This window comes from Nicotiana tomentosiformis, chromosome 5, assembly GCF_000390325.3.
Source record: "Nicotiana tomentosiformis chromosome 5, ASM39032v3, whole genome shotgun sequence".
Classification (NCBI taxonomy): domain Eukaryota; kingdom Viridiplantae; phylum Streptophyta; class Magnoliopsida; order Solanales; family Solanaceae; genus Nicotiana; species Nicotiana tomentosiformis.
Genome location: NC_090816.1, coordinates 10348647 through 10365855, shown reverse-complemented (window position 1 = coordinate 10365855; position 17209 = coordinate 10348647). Strand labels below are relative to the sequence as shown.

The window sequence follows — 17209 nt, the reverse complement described above, 5'->3', positions numbered from 1 at the left end:
GGAAGAAAACTAAAGTCCCCAACTGATTGAAGAGAGAAAGGGAGGGGGAGAGAACAAAAATGACTTTTCTATCTCAACTTAATATTTTTAATCAGGAGCATAAATCCATACATAAAAGCTCGTTACAATTTTAATAAACATTACATCTAAACCTATAATTTAAAAGTACGATTAGCATAATGCTAAGAAATTTAATGATCGAACCAATTAATTTTAAATTATAAATCTACGTGATCCGCAAACTATAGGCATACTGTGTTGGTTGGCGCTTCCTCAATACAATTCGTAGTAAGATATTCTGTATAATGATTCTTTCACATTTGTGGCCAATATAATTATACGATAAACTATTAAACACGATTTTACTGAATATTACATGGATATAAAACAAATTTATATTCCAATAATGATTTCAGAGTCTGCCCTTTTTATATATTCGAAATATTTGACACATAGCAGCCCTTTGGCCAACAGTGTCGACGGCTTCAAGTAAGAATAGCCACATGTTACATGTTGGCTTCCCAGAATGAAGCTTATGAATTTTATCTTTGAATAATATGATTCTCTCTTTCAGACTCGTTGACTGAGAAATCTGAGCAACAAACCATATTGTGGCGGAGCAGTAAGTATTTCCTTATTGAAGTCATAATTTCGAGTCTCAGTATGAAGTCGTCTCTGTGACTCTGTCAAGGAGCATTTTTTGACGCGAATCAAAATTTAGTCGGACCACAAAATGGTACTAAATATCGAGTGGAAAACAAAAAAAAAAGAAAAGGAAATTGAGCGAAAAAAGCTACTCTGTAACCTTTCCAAAAACTTTTAAGAAAATACAAAACTTTCACATATTTTTGAAGCAAACACAGCCAATTATTTTAAAGAGGAAATTGAAAAAGTGAGTTTAATTAAAAATCTTCAAAAAAAAAAAATTGTTGTTTTTACAAAAATAAATACCCATCAAATAAGTACTTAAAAAAAATTGGTAAACTGAGTAGCAAACTCAAACATTTCAAATTGTCAAACGACCTTACATAAGCAAAAAAAACACCTAGTTGAGATTCTAAAAGATACTTTTTAGATTTCTCACTTCACGTTCGATATTCGGACTGGGGTTCCGTTAAACTCGAATTTGAGCCGAAAATATTTAGGATTGAGTTTCTCACTTGGTGTCTGTAGTTTTGCTCAAATATTATATTTATATAAATAATTTATTTATGACTCAATAAACTACTTATTCTGATATCAAAATCAATAAACTTAAAATTTGAGCTCTGCCTCTAATATACTATAGTTCTTTCTTGCATTGCCTTTAAGAGTCTAAAAATCATATTGGAACATGCCATTTAACTAGAATAATGTTTATGAATTCGTATATTTTTAAACATGAATCTGTCTTTCAACTCGTTGACCAAAAATCACGAATATTTTGAGCCAAAGGCTGCTATATGCAGTTCAACCCCATGATAAATGAGATCTTTCCTTTATATTTCCTTCTTGTTTACTTTTTATCGGCATGCAACAAATCAAAGTTCACTTTTGTCAACTAATCCATGATCCATTTAATTAGTATATTTAATATGTGTTAATGACAAAAGCAATGACGCTATTCAACCTTAAAGGAAAGGATAAAGAGATCGTATTGGGCTTTAATTTGGCATGACATTTTGTGTTTGGTCTTTTATTTTAAGTCCTATTATTATATATAACAAATATCCAGAGTTTATCCAATATATAGTACTTTTATGTAAAAAGTTGTTTATGACGGCAATTACTTTAACATAAAGACAAAGAGGATATTTTGCAGTTTTCTATTGGACTGAAGATAATTAAAAAAGCAAGAAATATCATAAATTATAACAAGTGGAGGTTTGGATAAAAGATCAAGAAATAGTAATGAGGATATGATGCTGCTATACAGAAGCTTTGGATAAACTTATTTCATTTTCGGATTTAAATTAACATTCACCATAGCATTATACATTATTATTTTTAGCTTTTGCATTATATTGGTGCAATTTTGCCACCTATACTAAGGTCATTTATACTCCATGTTATATAGGTTACTAATCTACACTTGCTACAAAAAGTTATCTATTTCAAAGAAAAGGATCCTTTTCTAAATTTGAATTAACTTCATTTTTTATTTTTTTTTATAATCACACAAATGTTATGGCAAGTTTAAAATCATAAGGTTCAAATTTCAAAAGTCTTATAACCACATAAATAAATGTTATGACATATTTAAGATTATATATATATATATATATATATTTTAAAAGTTCGTTTCTTTTCTAAATTATATGCTCAGTTAGATAGGTTCGTATAAATTTGCCAATAGTAGAAGAATCGAGTAAAATGGAGGGATTTGTTAATGGTCGCTTAGGGCTTCTAGATCTTTCTGATCAGATAGTAACAGAGAGAACACAAGAAAAATGACTGAATAGTGCACGACCTGCCTAATACAGCTCGGCCCTTATGTATTTATATGAACTCGATAACCCGATCTAGATATCTTACAAATTGAGTATACATTACAAGCAAAGGCTACAAAATGCCTAAGTGTTACAAAGAGTAACTACTGCTAACTATGTATAGAATAAATAACTGGGCATGACTCATGTTTTCTGCTTTAGGTCTGAGGCTGTGTATTCCGAAAGCCCAGCCCCCCCCCCCTCCCCCCCTCAAGTTAGAGGGGAGACCACCTTCAACTTGCCCAAAAAGGACTAATGAAGGACCCCAGGAAAGGATTTAGTAAACAAATCTGGAAGTTGATTGGTAGTGGAGACATGAAATAACTGGATCAACCCTTCACTCAACTTGATGCGGATAAAATGACAGTCAACCTCGATGTGTTTAATACGCTCATAGAATACCGTATTTCTAGCAATATGAATCACTGTCATATTATCACAAAACACAGAAATGGGATAAGAAATAGAGACACTAAGATCAGCCAATAATTTGGATACCCATGCTAACTCTGCCACGACCTTACTGAGTGCCCGATATTCAGCTAAAGATAAGGAAACCACAGGTTGCTTCTTAGACTTCCATGCAATAAGACTGTCACCCAGGAAAATGTAGAAACCAGTAACAGACTTGCAAGTGTCGGAACATGCAGCCCAATCACTGTCAGAGTAAGCCTTCACAGACAAATCAACAGAGTTAGAATAAAAGAGACTAATATCAACAATGCCCCTTACATACCTAAGAAGGTGGAGAGTAGCAAGCATATGAGGAATCCTTGGGGTTTGTAAGAATTGGCTCAGATGTTGAACCCCAAAACAAATGTCTGGACGAGTATGGATGAGAAACAGTAACTTCCCAACAAGAATTCTATACCTTTCAGGATTTGGCAAAGGATCACCAACATCAGCCTTCAGTTTTTGGTTTAACTCCAAAGGACTGACAATAGAACTAGCTTCCAAACAGTCATATTCCTTTAGAAGATCAGTGACAAACTTCTTTTGATTCAAGAGAAGACCAGTAGGCAAAGTAGAAACTTCAATGCCTAAAAAATAATGTAAAAAACCTAAATCTTTGATTTTAAACTCATTGTCCAGAAATTGCTTCAAGTCTGATATTTCATTCAAATCATCACCTGTAAGATTTATATCATCAACATAGACTGCCAAGATCACCAAATGACTAGGAGACCCCTTGATGAACAAGGAGTAATCATTAAGGGAATGATGATATCCCTTAGAATAAAGGGCTTGAGACAACTTGGCATACCATTGCCTAGAAGCATGTCTCAACCCATAAAGAGATTTCTTCAACTTGAAAACCAAAGGAATAGAAAAGGAAGAAGAAACAGATAAACCAGGAGGTAACTTCATATAAACTTCTTCATCTAGATCACCATGGAGAAAAGCATTGTTAACATCAAGTTAAAACAAGGGCCAATTCTTCCTAACAATGACTGTAATTAGGCACTTAATAGTGGAAAGCTTTACCACAGGAGAAAATATCTTATTAAAATCTACCCCTTCAACTTGTGTGCCCCCCCTAATCACGAGTCTAGCCTTATATCTTTCTACTTCACCATTAGCCTTATATTTAATTTTATAGACCCACTTGCAACCAATAGGTTTCTTGCCCTTAGTGAGTTCAATAATGTCCCAAGTATTATTGGCTTTTAGAGCTTTAAACTCTCTAGTCATGGCATCTTGCCATGCTGGAATAGGGGTTGATTGAGAATAAGTATAACGTTCAAAGTCTACTTGCTGAGTAGTAGAACCAGAAAAGGAAGTAGGAAGTTGACATATGTAATCCTTCAAATAAGAAGGTTGGGTATGAGGCCTGCAAGATTTCTGAGAGTTATGGGAGGGATATGAGTTGATGAAGAAGAAGTAACAGTTTTAAGACTAAAAGAAGAAGAAAGGGAAGGAGAGGAACGCTCAGGGAAGGAATTAACAGGTGTAGTAGGAGAAGATGAAACAGGAAGAGGAGAAGAAGGAGACACAGCTTGACTGGAGATAGGGAAGTTATCAGTAGAAGTGACAAATAAAGGAACAAAAAGAGAATCATCAAGCGAGAAAGGGGGATCAGGAGTAACTGGAAGCTTGGAAGTTGTTGGTGCCATGATTTTGGAAAAGGAAAGTCAAGGGAAAAAGAAAAATGATGTTCATGGAAGAGACCATCTCTAGAAACAAAGCATTGGTGAGACTGCAAATTGTACAATTTATAACCATTCTTTGGAAAAGGATAGCCAAGGAAGACACAAGGCATAGATCTAGGCTTTAGTTTATCTCTATGTGGAATTAGGACAATGGCATAACAAAGACATCCAAAAGTCCTCAAATGAAAGTAACTTGGTGCCTTGCCAAACAACAACTCATAGGGGGATTTGTTGTGAAGTAATGGAGAGGGAAGTCTGTTTATAATATAAGTAGTTGTAAGTAAACAGTCACCCCAGAACCTTATTGGAACCTTTGATTGAAAAAGTAAGGCTCTAGATGCTTCAAGCAGGATTCTATGTTTTCGTTCCACCACACCATTTTGTTGAGGTGTGTGGGATAACTAGTTTGATGAATAATCCCTTGGTCAGAAAAAAGCAATAGCAGCATTACTAGCTCCCAGTTCTAAAGCATTGCCAGATCTTACTTTCTGGATGGTAACATGAAACTGAGTCTTAACCATTGTAACAAAAGTTTTCAAAAGGGAAAAAATATTACTCTTAGACCCCATTAAATGGGTCCATGTACTTCTAGAAAAATCATCCATAATGGTAAGAAAGTATTTAGAACCAGACTAGGTAAGAGTGTGGTATGGCCCCCAAGTGTCAACATGGATAAGTTCAAAAGGTTTAGAACTATGAATAGAACGATTGGGAAATGATAGCCTGGTATTCCTAGCCATTGAGCAAATAGTGCATGGAAAAGACTGTGTAGATAAAATAACAGAAGATATTTTAGGGATAATTTTCATCTTAGCAAAAGGAACATGAGCAAGCCTATGATTTCAAATAATATCAGTTTTATTCATAGCAGCTTTATTACAGGTGGAAGAGACACTATGTACAGAATAAGGAAAAGAACTAGAATCACACATGGATGACAAGCCGCTGCATACATTTGACAGGGTAGCCTGATTTTGGGAAGGTTTCTCCCATACAAACTTGTACAATCCAGTGTCCAATTTACCAAGATCCAGAGGCTTCTTCAGAGAAGGGCCATGCATGATGCATGAAAGTCTAATAAACTGAACTATGCAATCAAATTATTATGTAAGCTTATGTACTGAGATTAGATCATGCTCAAAAAAGGGAAGATAAAGAACATTTTGAAGAATGATAGATTCAGTCAAGACAAAGGAACTGTGCAGGTAAACTTAACTTTAGAACCATTTGGAAGAGAGACAAGAAAAGGAATAGGTAGTGGAGTAATGTTAATAAGAAAGTCTTTATTAGAAGTCATATGGTGGGATGCACCAGAATTAACTATCCAAGTCAGAGAATCTGATTTACTCAGCAAAGTAGATTTGAAACTATAAACTACATTCTTAGGCAGTACTGTACCAGCAAAATTGGCAGAACTCATGACGTTGAGTTGAGGCCCAATATCAGAGACGTTAGTTTGCTGGAGCAGTGAGATCAGCTGAGAATATTGTTGTTTAGTAAGACTAGGTATTATAAAACCATGATCAGTAGTAGCCGCAACATGAAGAGGTGTCTGATTGGGAGTAAGATGCTCAAGAGCAGAAGAATGAGAATCTATAACCTCATTTGAAGCTGTTTTTCTTCCTTTGGAAAACTTGAAGTTAAGAGGGAACCCATTAAGCTTGTAGCACTTATCAATTGAGTGCCCAGATTTTTTATAATATTTGCAAAAGGTACTAGCTTTAGATTATTCAAAATTTACTCTCTGATTGAATTGTCTTTGATATCCCTGAAATTGAATATTAGGTTGAGGCTGAACAAACTTATTTGTACCAGAATTGACATTAAAGAAGCTGACTCAGAAGCAAATGGAAGTGTTGGACTAATTTGCCTCTATTTTTATTTTGGAGAAGAATGTTGTGAACATTATCTAGAGATGGTAATGGTTGCATCATCAACAGATTGCTTCTAACACCCACGTATACTTCATTAAGTCCCATAATAAATAAATGAATTGTGTCCTCTTCTTTCTCCTTTTGAAGACCCTCTTTAGCAGCACAAATGCATAAATTTGCATGACCACTACACATTACCCCCAGTTCATCCCATATTTTCTTAAGTTTGTTAAAGTATGAAGTAATGCCCAGAGAGCCTTGATAAGTAGAAGTAATCTCTTTATTTAATTCAAATACTTTAGTCCCATTCACACTACCATATCTACTATTCAATTGTTTCCAAATACTTTCAGTTGTCTTAGAATATTGGACACTTTCAGCTATGTCCGGAGATAATGAACTAGTCAGCAACGATATAACTATATTATTGCATCTATCCCACTGTTTATACTCAGGTGAAGTTATATCAGGCTTAACACAAGACCCATCAATAAACCCTATTTTATTTCTAACAGACAAGGATATTGTCATACTACGTCTCCAACCTCCAAACCAGTTCCTGAAAATGGAACAGATACTAGAGACACTCCGGGAACATCAGAAGAGATAAGAAATAAAGGGGATGAAGGATCTGGAGTATACTTAGAGGATCCACTAGCACCAGTAGAAGAATCAATAGGACCAGTCATGGTAGCAAATGTAGTTGAACAACAATTCAAGGGAGAAGTTTTAACCCAACAAATAATTGACAATAATTCTCAACACCTAGAACCACAGAATATGATGAACAATTCAGGTACAATAATACGGATAAGGAATAGGAATACCGGCCTTCTTCACGACCTGAAGAGGTAAAGGCCTGGATACGTGAGCAATATCTCCGACGAAACTCTGATTAACTGCAGATAAACCCTAGGTCGGAGCAGAACATATAAAACTCCGATGAATACCAGAAAATCTCAATTTAAACCAGCACCACTACTTTACCGATGACATATAGGAGAAGGCAAAGCCACAAAAATGAATCTTCGATCGAAAATCAGAGATATCACAAAGCCACGATGAAAATCAAACTTGACAAAAACTGATGGAGGTAACACGGCTCGATAGAAAAAGACGAGGACTAACGGGTTCACCACTCTGATACCATATTAATAGTAGAAGAATCGAGTAAAATGGAGGGATTTGTTAATGGCCGCTTAGGGATTCTAGATCTTTCTCATCAGATAGTAACAGAGAGAACACGAGAAAAATAACTGAATAGTGCACGACCTGCCTAGTACAGCTGGGCCCTTATGTATTTATATCAACCTGGTAACCCGGTCTAGATGTCTTACAAATTGAGTACACATTACAAACAATGGCTACAAAATAAATTGGCTAAGTGTTACAAAGAGTAGCTACGACTAACTATATACAGAATAAATAATTGGGCCTCACACATGTTTTCTGCTTTGGGCCTGAGGCTGTGTATTGCGAAAGCCCAACAAAATTAAAACTGACAAATGTTTACCTAGCTATACTATAATAAACCTATTTACCACCCTTATTTAGATTCCTTATTAATTACTTTGTATATCTATAATTATAAGTTATATACAAAACCATAAAAAAGAAAAAAAATCAAGATCTCTCAATTTTAGCGTGTTAGTTACACGACACCCACCCAATTTCCAATAAGCCCCCACATATTTAAGATTATGTTTCTCTTCCAAAGGATGTCAAAAATATTTTCTCTCTTTCTTAATAATCACCTAAAATCTCTCTTTTATTTTTATACCCCCCCCCCTCCCCCCCCGAATTTCTAATTCTTTTCCTTTTCCAAAGATTTCCAAACCAAATTTCTCTCTTTCTTACTAATCACCCAAAATCTCTATTTCTTATTGATACAATGTAGACGAAATTCAGAATATTGCTCTACAATCATGTGGGTAAGTTTTGAATCTTGTTTTCTTTCTTTCTAAAATAACTTGTATATGATACATCAATACCCAAAACAATACTTGATACAATACTAATACGATTATATTAGATTTTTAATGTAGAGTTGTGATTGAAACTTGAAGAAGATGAAGATCATAGTTGTATCACAATTTTTCAGAAATGTATCGCGATTGTATTATAATTCTATATATATCATAATTGTTGAAGGAATTGTATAACAAATGTATGATAATTGTATATTTATTGTATATTGTTATGAGCAGTTGTGAGTTCGTGACATATTTTACAGTTTGTATCATAAATATATGATAATTATATATTAATGTATTAGTATTGTATCAGGTATTATTTTGGGTATTAATGTACCACATACAAGTTAGATTCAATTGTGATACAAGTATGATACAATTATGTTTTAGGCATTGTTGTATCTGATACAGTTCAAATACAATTATGATACAGTTATCATACAATTTCTGAATATTTCCTCATTTTCAGTGTTGTTGTCCAGTCTCCCAACAAAAGAACGATGCAATTGACGATTTTTTAATAATATAAAGCTGTCGGCAATGGTGGGAAGAGAGAAGATGGAGATTCTGGGTATAGTTTCTAATATAGTATAGCTAGGTAAAAATTCCTAAATGATATTAGGGGTCAGTGGCCTGATAGTCTCACTTTCGACCTCAATGTAAGGGTATCGTTTTATGTTGTTTCATTTGTCCATATAAATAAATTGAGCAAAGATGTCAACTGTATTAGCTAGCTCTAATGTTATAAGCATCTTTCAGGTCTAGGAATATTAGGAAAAACAAAACCAATTGAAAGTTCCAATCTTTGTTCAACTTCAAGTTATACGAAACACAAAAACACATTTCCCATAACAAATCCTCTTTTCAATTGTGTAACAAGCCTTAAAGACTGTCTCTTATTTTTTTCATGGATCTGAAATATAACAAATAATACTTTCTCCAATTCACTTTAATTGATTTTTTTTTTATTATTTTCACGTATTAAAAAATTTATTTTTTAGCATTAATTAACAATGAAATTGACCATATTAATCTTAATTAAAATATTGGAAATAACCTCTCTATCTCAACAAGGTAGGGGTAAGGCTGCGTACACAATATCCTCCCCAGACACCATTATGTGGATTATACTAGGTTTGTTGATGTTGAAACCTTAATTAAAATACTCCTAGGCTCTTTACTCTATAAGGGCAATTTTGTTATTTAAAAAAAAAGTTAACTCCTTCTTTATATATGAAAAATTAAATATTATGGACCATAAAAAAAAAAAATTAAAAAATCAATTAAAGTGAATCATAGAGAGTAACAGTCTTATAGATTTTATTGGAATTTGTAAGTGTCGTTTTCTCATAATATATCAACAATATGATAGAGACGCCGTCGAAACCTTATCTCAATATTTGATTAAAATCCCCGAATGAGACTTTTGAGTGTAGTGAACTGTTGGGAAATTCGTCAGCACTAAGACACGTAATTATACAAAAAGAATCTTATACTCTACTAATTAATCTAAACTGAATAGCAGATACTACGATCCAAATTAAATGCGATACTGATCTATCATCTCAATCAGTATTTTTCTTGTCTTGTTATACAAATGGAAGAAATTAAAGAGGAGTAGCCAAAGTTTCACTTAAAAAAATAGGAACGATATCCACGTACACGAATTACACACAGAGATGTTTTACTACGTGGAATAATTGTGAGCCCCATTCTACCAACCCTGTCTTCTTCTAGTATTTGAGAAATGCATATTGTTTTCTCGTGTATAACTTAACTTACTGCATCGAGTTGTCCTTTTTATTTATTTATTTTGAGAGAGAATTTTAAGATTAAATTTTATGGGTTCAAAATTTAAGATGATTAACATTGAAATCATTATATTTGTAAAGTTATGAGTTCATATCTACTATTTTTATATATAAATTTATGATCTTCATCAAAAGTTATGGATTCAGTTGTACCTATCACCTTAATGCTACATACGCCCTTGCTCTTCTTATCTAGCAAAGACAGAGTTAGAGCTAATTCTTTAGGTTCAATTGAACTTATTATTTTCATCGATTCAAAGAATTTTACATTTTGTATAAATAAAAATGTGAATTAAACATATACATATAAGATTACACTCATTCAGAATTTATTAACTCTGATTAAATCCTAAATTTGTCTATATGCTTTTGGGCCACTGGCTATCTAGGCACTATCATATGCTGCTAAATGTTTACACAAATAGCCCTCCATATTCATTGTTTATTTTTTTCTAACCATATACATAGTTTATATATTAATTATACACATATAATATATAAATTATACTTATACTATACTTTTACCGGCTATTTTTAGTTGAAGTGGTTGGATGGATGACTATTTCAGTTAATTTTCTTCTGGAAATGAGTTCTGTTTGGGCCTTCCAACTTTTACCAGCAATTCTTGATGCAGCGAAGTGGGCCGTGACTCCGTTGCTGGTTAAATGCATTTAGGCAATGGGCCGACTGCAAAAGATCTTGGACGTAATCCGCGGTTAATGAATGGAAGAAATTGGGGGCAAGGGCATAGATAACCATTCTCAGGAAGCTGTTTAGAGATTAGTCAGTACTTTAAAACTAAAATTCAGGACGTATTTGCTAATTTTTAAATAATAGCCCTTTAGAGTGGCTACCTAGTGTCATTTCTAGAAGAAATTGGAAAATACCTATTTTTAGACTGATATTAAGTTTTAGCCAGCTTTTCAAAGTTATTAATATTTGGCCATTTGTTAATAAATTTGGACAAAAATCACGAAAAAATTCCAAGAGCATTTTATGGAATGTGAATATTTATCGGTACAACTCTAGGAATTGTTCCTAGAGTTGAAATGTACAATAGATAAAGGTGGAGACACATGCAGCACATTTCCCTCTTCTTAAATACTAGTTGGCGGTAGCCCGGGCCCAAGGAGCTTATAAATTTTTGATTTAACATAAAAAAAATTGTTTAAAGACTGAAGTAAAGTTGAATTATTGTCTTAACCTAAAAATATCAAATTTATATATTTGTACCATGTCGAAGTATAAGGAACCATTATAGCTGAGATAAAAATATTTGCTAGTGCTAGAAGTTAATGAATGTTTTTCTGTAGCATCAAATCTTATGATGTTTAAGAGTCTTATGGAAAATTAATTATGTACCATTTCTCTCCACGTGATATATGTTGTCTAAGGCATTTATCACTATTTTTTCCACCAAGATATGAACGTTCCTGATCTGCTCAATTTAGGCGTTGTCCATCTTTCTGTTATTTGTAGGCATATAAATTTATTACTAAAGTAGAAACATATTAACACAATAACATGAAATATAAAGCATAACTATTTAGCATTATGAATAAGCATATGACAATAGACTAAAGAAGTGCAGAATCACCTATTTTAGTCGAAGTCATGTATTTTATTTTAGTAGAAGCATTGTTTCTGCTTCCCAGGCCAGCATTTTGAAGAACCTGTGAAATCAAAATAGTGTGGCCATTATATTTCCAACTAAATTTATCAAAAAATAAAAACATAGAAACGTGGACAAGATGTAAACATGTAGGTCAACACTATTATAAATTTACATATCCAGAACAATGTCCTTCCTTAGACATAAAGATCTTTTTGAATCATTTTTTTTGTTCCTTTAATGATCATTTATCAATTATCAATATTGTAGGGCTGGTGATAGTCATTATTTCTTCTAATTTGTACTGTAGTTCTATTTGTGGTTCATTCAAGCATAAACATTTTGCTGACGAATAAGGATTGGCTAAATTAATTTTTAAAGAAAATTATTTTAATTAATACTGACACGGGTCTTTCGAGGAAATGCAACAATTAACTCTCGAAGAAATTAGAAAAATGAAATGATACTCAGTTGTGCAGACATGTAAGTTTGCCTGTGTAGAGAAAATGTCATAAGGGACCATCTGGGTTTACTCCTCTAATCATGTAAACCAAAAATTCGAAGAGCAATCTGTTGCAAATTGCTACAATGGAAGACTAAATAATCAGAAAAATAATTTAAATATTCTGACTGCTTTATATTTAATTTATTGTGCAGTACATTTTAATATTTCAGGAAAATTCTCAAATCAGGAATATTTACCTGTTAGTCCTAACTATATATACAGAAACCCAGAGTAGGAGTCGAACCAAAGTCCAAAATTGCATCTATAACTAAGGATATTAAAAGATTAAAAGTTATGCAAAAGAAAGTTCTGGCGGGGCAGCTATTCGACTTGGTCATGATTGAAAGTTTTTAAGGCCAAAATTTGGGGTGAAAATTAGCCACTTTATGCCATCACTACATTATGCTTAACTCGACTTATCAATACTATGCATTGATAGTATAGTATAAATTAATCAACGTTTTAAGGAAATTATGATTGGAACCCACAAAAGGTGATTTCAAATGCCTCGTCGTAAAGAAATTCAGGGATAGAAACTGTTGAAATTTATGCTGATACATAGTTATGGTAGATACTCCCAACAATTCAAATCTCATCAACATGTTCACCAAGCATTGTCGCTACAAAAACTTCACTTTCAAACATTAACAAAATTATCACTTACTATATTTCTGTTGTAAATTCAACAAACAGTAGCCCAGGTAGGTTGAACAATAAGGTAAACCAGAGGCGGATCCAGGATTCGAAGGTTGCGGGTGCCACCATGTTATGCATACAGTATACATGTCAGTAGCTACAAAGACAGATTAGGAATAATGGGTCGGTTCCTTAGTTTTTGGTTAATTTGAATAGGCATTTCATTCACAAAAAATAAGTTATTTTAGTTCAAATTTTTAACGCTTAATTTAAACACATTCTAAATAAAAATGCAAAAGAAAAATAATATTTCATGAAAGAGCGCCTCCAATATAAATATTTGCTTAAAGAGTAGCTTAACTACACTATATATTCTTTGTTTGACTAGATTAATTTACTTGTATTGTTTTTTATTTATTTTTCTATCTTAATTGTTGAGTTATATGACAATTATTTTGAAAGAAAACCTTCAACATTCAACCTATGATATTTGACTCAAAACGACTATCAATCAAGCCATTTAATTTTTTTTCAAAACCCAATAGAAGATATTGCTCAAATTATATTTCAATATATAAATTAATATCGTTTCATTAAAAATAAAAAAAAATTATATGCTAATTAAAATCAATTCAAATTACCTATAGAAAATAATTGTTCATAAAGTAAGGTATAATAATAGAAAAAAAAAATGAGGACTGAAAGTTAAAAAAATGAAGAAGAGAGACTTAGCAAGTAATAAAAGGAAGATAAGGAGGGAAAGAGCCGAAAAAGAAGGAAAAGAGGTGAGGCCCTAGGGCTCAATTGAAAATAAAAAAAATCTTAATAAGTAGAAAAAATGAAAAATCAAAGGAGCTGCTCCAACAGGGAATCAAACTTGCATTCATGAGGCCAAAGAAAGCCTTCAAAGGGAAGGCTAAACCAATGGCACCCGCTTTCACTTTGTGACTTCTAGATGTCACTCTATCCATATATACGTTTCTTCACAGAGATATTATGTACGTAGTAAGGATTTTATTGAAGCGAGCGGGTGCCGTGGTACCCCTACCTCATAAGGTAGATCCGCCCCTGAGGTAAACAGACACATATCAGGATACAACAGGTACATTTAATTGGCATAAAAATCATAACCTTAAATATAAAAAATTACACTTGATATTCTCAGGTAGAGAACTTCTCCTTTTTGCATCAATTTTGAATCTATATAGTTATTGGTTTCGCTAGAGCGTATATTTTTAAAATAGTAAAATAAAAATAACAGATGCTTTAACAAACTGAGAACACTACTTAGACTTCAGTTGTGCTGACCAATTAACTTCCGTTTTTTTCTCTTTTTGAGGATAAATTCAAGAAGCAGCACGACAAAACTAAGATTTTCATGTAACTAAACATTCAATCTAACATTACTGGAAATAATTCATATACAAAATAGCTATCTATAAGGAGTAGCAATTTTTACCTCTTTTTTTTGTTCCAAGTACTACTTGTCTTCATCTCCCGGTATACATGAAGTTTATAAGACAGAGATCGATTAACAAGCTAAGCATATGCAAATTTGGTTTGTTTCTTTGTCCGGAATACATTTTTTCACAAGCTTATTACCACAAGATAACTGCATTTATAACATTCAAACCAAAAAAGGAGTCAGCAGACCCTAAGTAACAAATTTTATTGTTCATTCTACTGGTATAAATAATAGAAATGTAATAACCCATTGGGGTTCAGTCTTTTAATGACTAATCTTTTAAAGAAAGTAAAATAGAAGAAAAAAAAAATGAAGAGAACTTAGAAGTCACGTAAGAAATTCAAAATAAACAAATTAATAATAGAGAACAAATCAGAACCCAACCTCAGTTTGTTTTTACTTTTCTGAAATGAATCTTAAGACTAAACTGAAGAAAAGATTGATAATCAAGGTAAAACCCCAAAGACCTGATCTTTTTTGCGGAAGAAGAAAAAGTAGAACAGAAAGTACAAATAAAATGAAATGCTGGAGTGATTGGAATAAACCTGCTCTTTGTGGTAGATGTTTCGTTGAATTATTATGTGAGGTCTGCTGGATTTTGGGGCAATTGATGCTGCCCTCTTTCCTTCATGTGGAATAATTTGGAAGTGGATGCTTCTAACAAGTGTTGAATGGAGTTTTTAGGTTTGAGGAATTGGGAGTCCACGCGTTGGCCAAAAAAGAGTCAGCAAACAAAGTAGAAAATTCAAGCGAACACATACATTGACGGAGAGGTGCCTGTGTTCCCTCTTCTAATAAGTAGGATTACTAGTATTATACACATACCTGGCTCAATCATAGTAAAATAGCTTAGAAATGACGTTAGATAGTCACTTTAAAGGGTTGCTATTTAAGAATTAGCCAATGTGTCCTAAATTTTAGTTTTCAAATTAAATTTTCCAGGACAAAAATATCTAAAATTTGAGATTTTTAGTTTAAGTTTTCAGAATAAAATAAATACCGGACTTACTAAAGCCGTTGTTTGTATACTTTGGGATAGGCCCCAATGTATTCCTGGAAATCAACAGAATATTCTACTACCACTTAGCTGAAAAAATGTTATAATATATTTCCAAGTGTAACAACCAAAATAATCATTCCTACCCTTGTTCCTAAGCAAAACTGTTCTTTGCGTATTTCATTAACCCAAATTACCAGATTCTTTCCTCTAAATTCTCGGTTTTTCTGTTACCAGGAATTTCCAAGGAATGGTTCTTTTATTAGCTCGGTGTGCAAAAGGTAATGATAAAAAGTGGAAGCAATGCAGCTTTTACAATCAGTAATAGAAAAATTAGGCGACGTTTTTATTAAAATATAGAGCTGGGGTCTGGGCTCCTACTAAGGGTGAAGTACAAAAATAGCCAATAAGGTGGATAGTCTTAAATTTTTTTCCCCGCATCACAGAACTTTAAGTTTAACGAATTCTGCCCTCGCATATGTCCCATTAGCAACATTTTTAACTTTTAATCTTGAAGTTCTTCCCGTGGGATAAACATGGGTCAAAAGTTAAGGAGAATCATATTTCTCCGATTTTTTATCCTACTAGTTTTTTCGCACGTGCGTCGCACGTGTATACTAAGTCATATTATATATGGTTTCGCAAAATAATACCAATATTATTATTTTGAGTAAAATATATGAAAATATAAAGTATAATTTTATGTGATTGATTAATATGGATCGTGTACTTGTTTGTCAAAGTGAAGATTGGATATCATGTGAACCTATAAAGATGAATAATCAAAGTTTTATTAAATACATGTGATTCTTTTGAGTATTTTTATTTTACGAGAAACAAACATGTAATTAAATGTAGCTTATTTAATACTTCCTCATATACGATATTTTTGGTATATATCCCTTTCATTCATTATGGTTGCTCTGCCATGATCAACGCTCTTTCTGTTCACATTGATATTCTTTAAAGTGCAGCATAAATTTTTGAAAATTCATTCTAAACAAACATCAAACTTTGAAAGTTTCTTACAAACAAACACCAAACTTTGCGTACCTTGTTTGTAATTGGCTAGAGAGTTTGTTTCTTTCCCTAACAGCTCACACAAGCTGTACCTGCACATAACAAATCCATACTTTTATGCCATTAATTAACTCTCCACAAAATATATTCACATATATAATTACATGTTTATTATATACTCGCAGATTCTTTCACACATTAGTAATACTATTTTTACACCGCACCATCTGATAATTTCATTACAATTCCGATTTTACATGGCATCTTTACACACACTCTCCACTACTTGCATGCACATGAAAATGAATTTACACATAAACACTCAGAATCCACGAACAACAAAATACAACACCCTTTCACAATTTTTTTATTTTTGATTCTACTATATTATCGAGAAGGTGTGTCGCATTGATTTTTAATTAAATTTAATGCTAATACAGTAAATAAAATCAGACTAAAACTGTTCTAATAAAAGTAGGAGATTCACTCACAAAAAAAATCAAATAAGAACACGAAGAAGTCGTACAAAAAACAATATAGAAGCATGCATTCAATTCATAATATGTGCGATATGATCTATTCATTTTAATTAGCCATGAAGATATTAAATCATATGTTGTTCTTCATATGTTAATTCTATGGTATTCAGTAATCCAAATATCACAAGCATAAAAACAAAAAAGCTAGTTTACTACACA

The 17209-nt window shown here is 32.7% G+C and overlaps 1 long non-coding RNA gene across 4 annotated transcripts; it reads right to left on the bottom strand.

Moving 5' to 3' along the window:
• Positions 1-309: 309 nt before the first annotated feature.
• Positions 310-15283, bottom strand: LOC108944679 (uncharacterized). 4 transcript variants are annotated; one of them, XR_011415909.1, is made up of 4 exons: positions 15040-15283; positions 14489-14641; positions 11874-11949; positions 310-683 (listed from the first exon to the last, which is right to left on the bottom strand). It is a non-coding gene; the product is annotated as an uncharacterized lncRNA (long non-coding RNA). The 4 variants fall into 4 exon arrangements; XR_011415908.1 differs by lacking the exon at positions 310-683 and adding an exon at positions 2441-3140; XR_001968775.3 differs by lacking the exon at positions 310-683 and adding an exon at positions 8309-10974.
• Positions 15284-17209: the final 1926 nt, after the last annotated feature.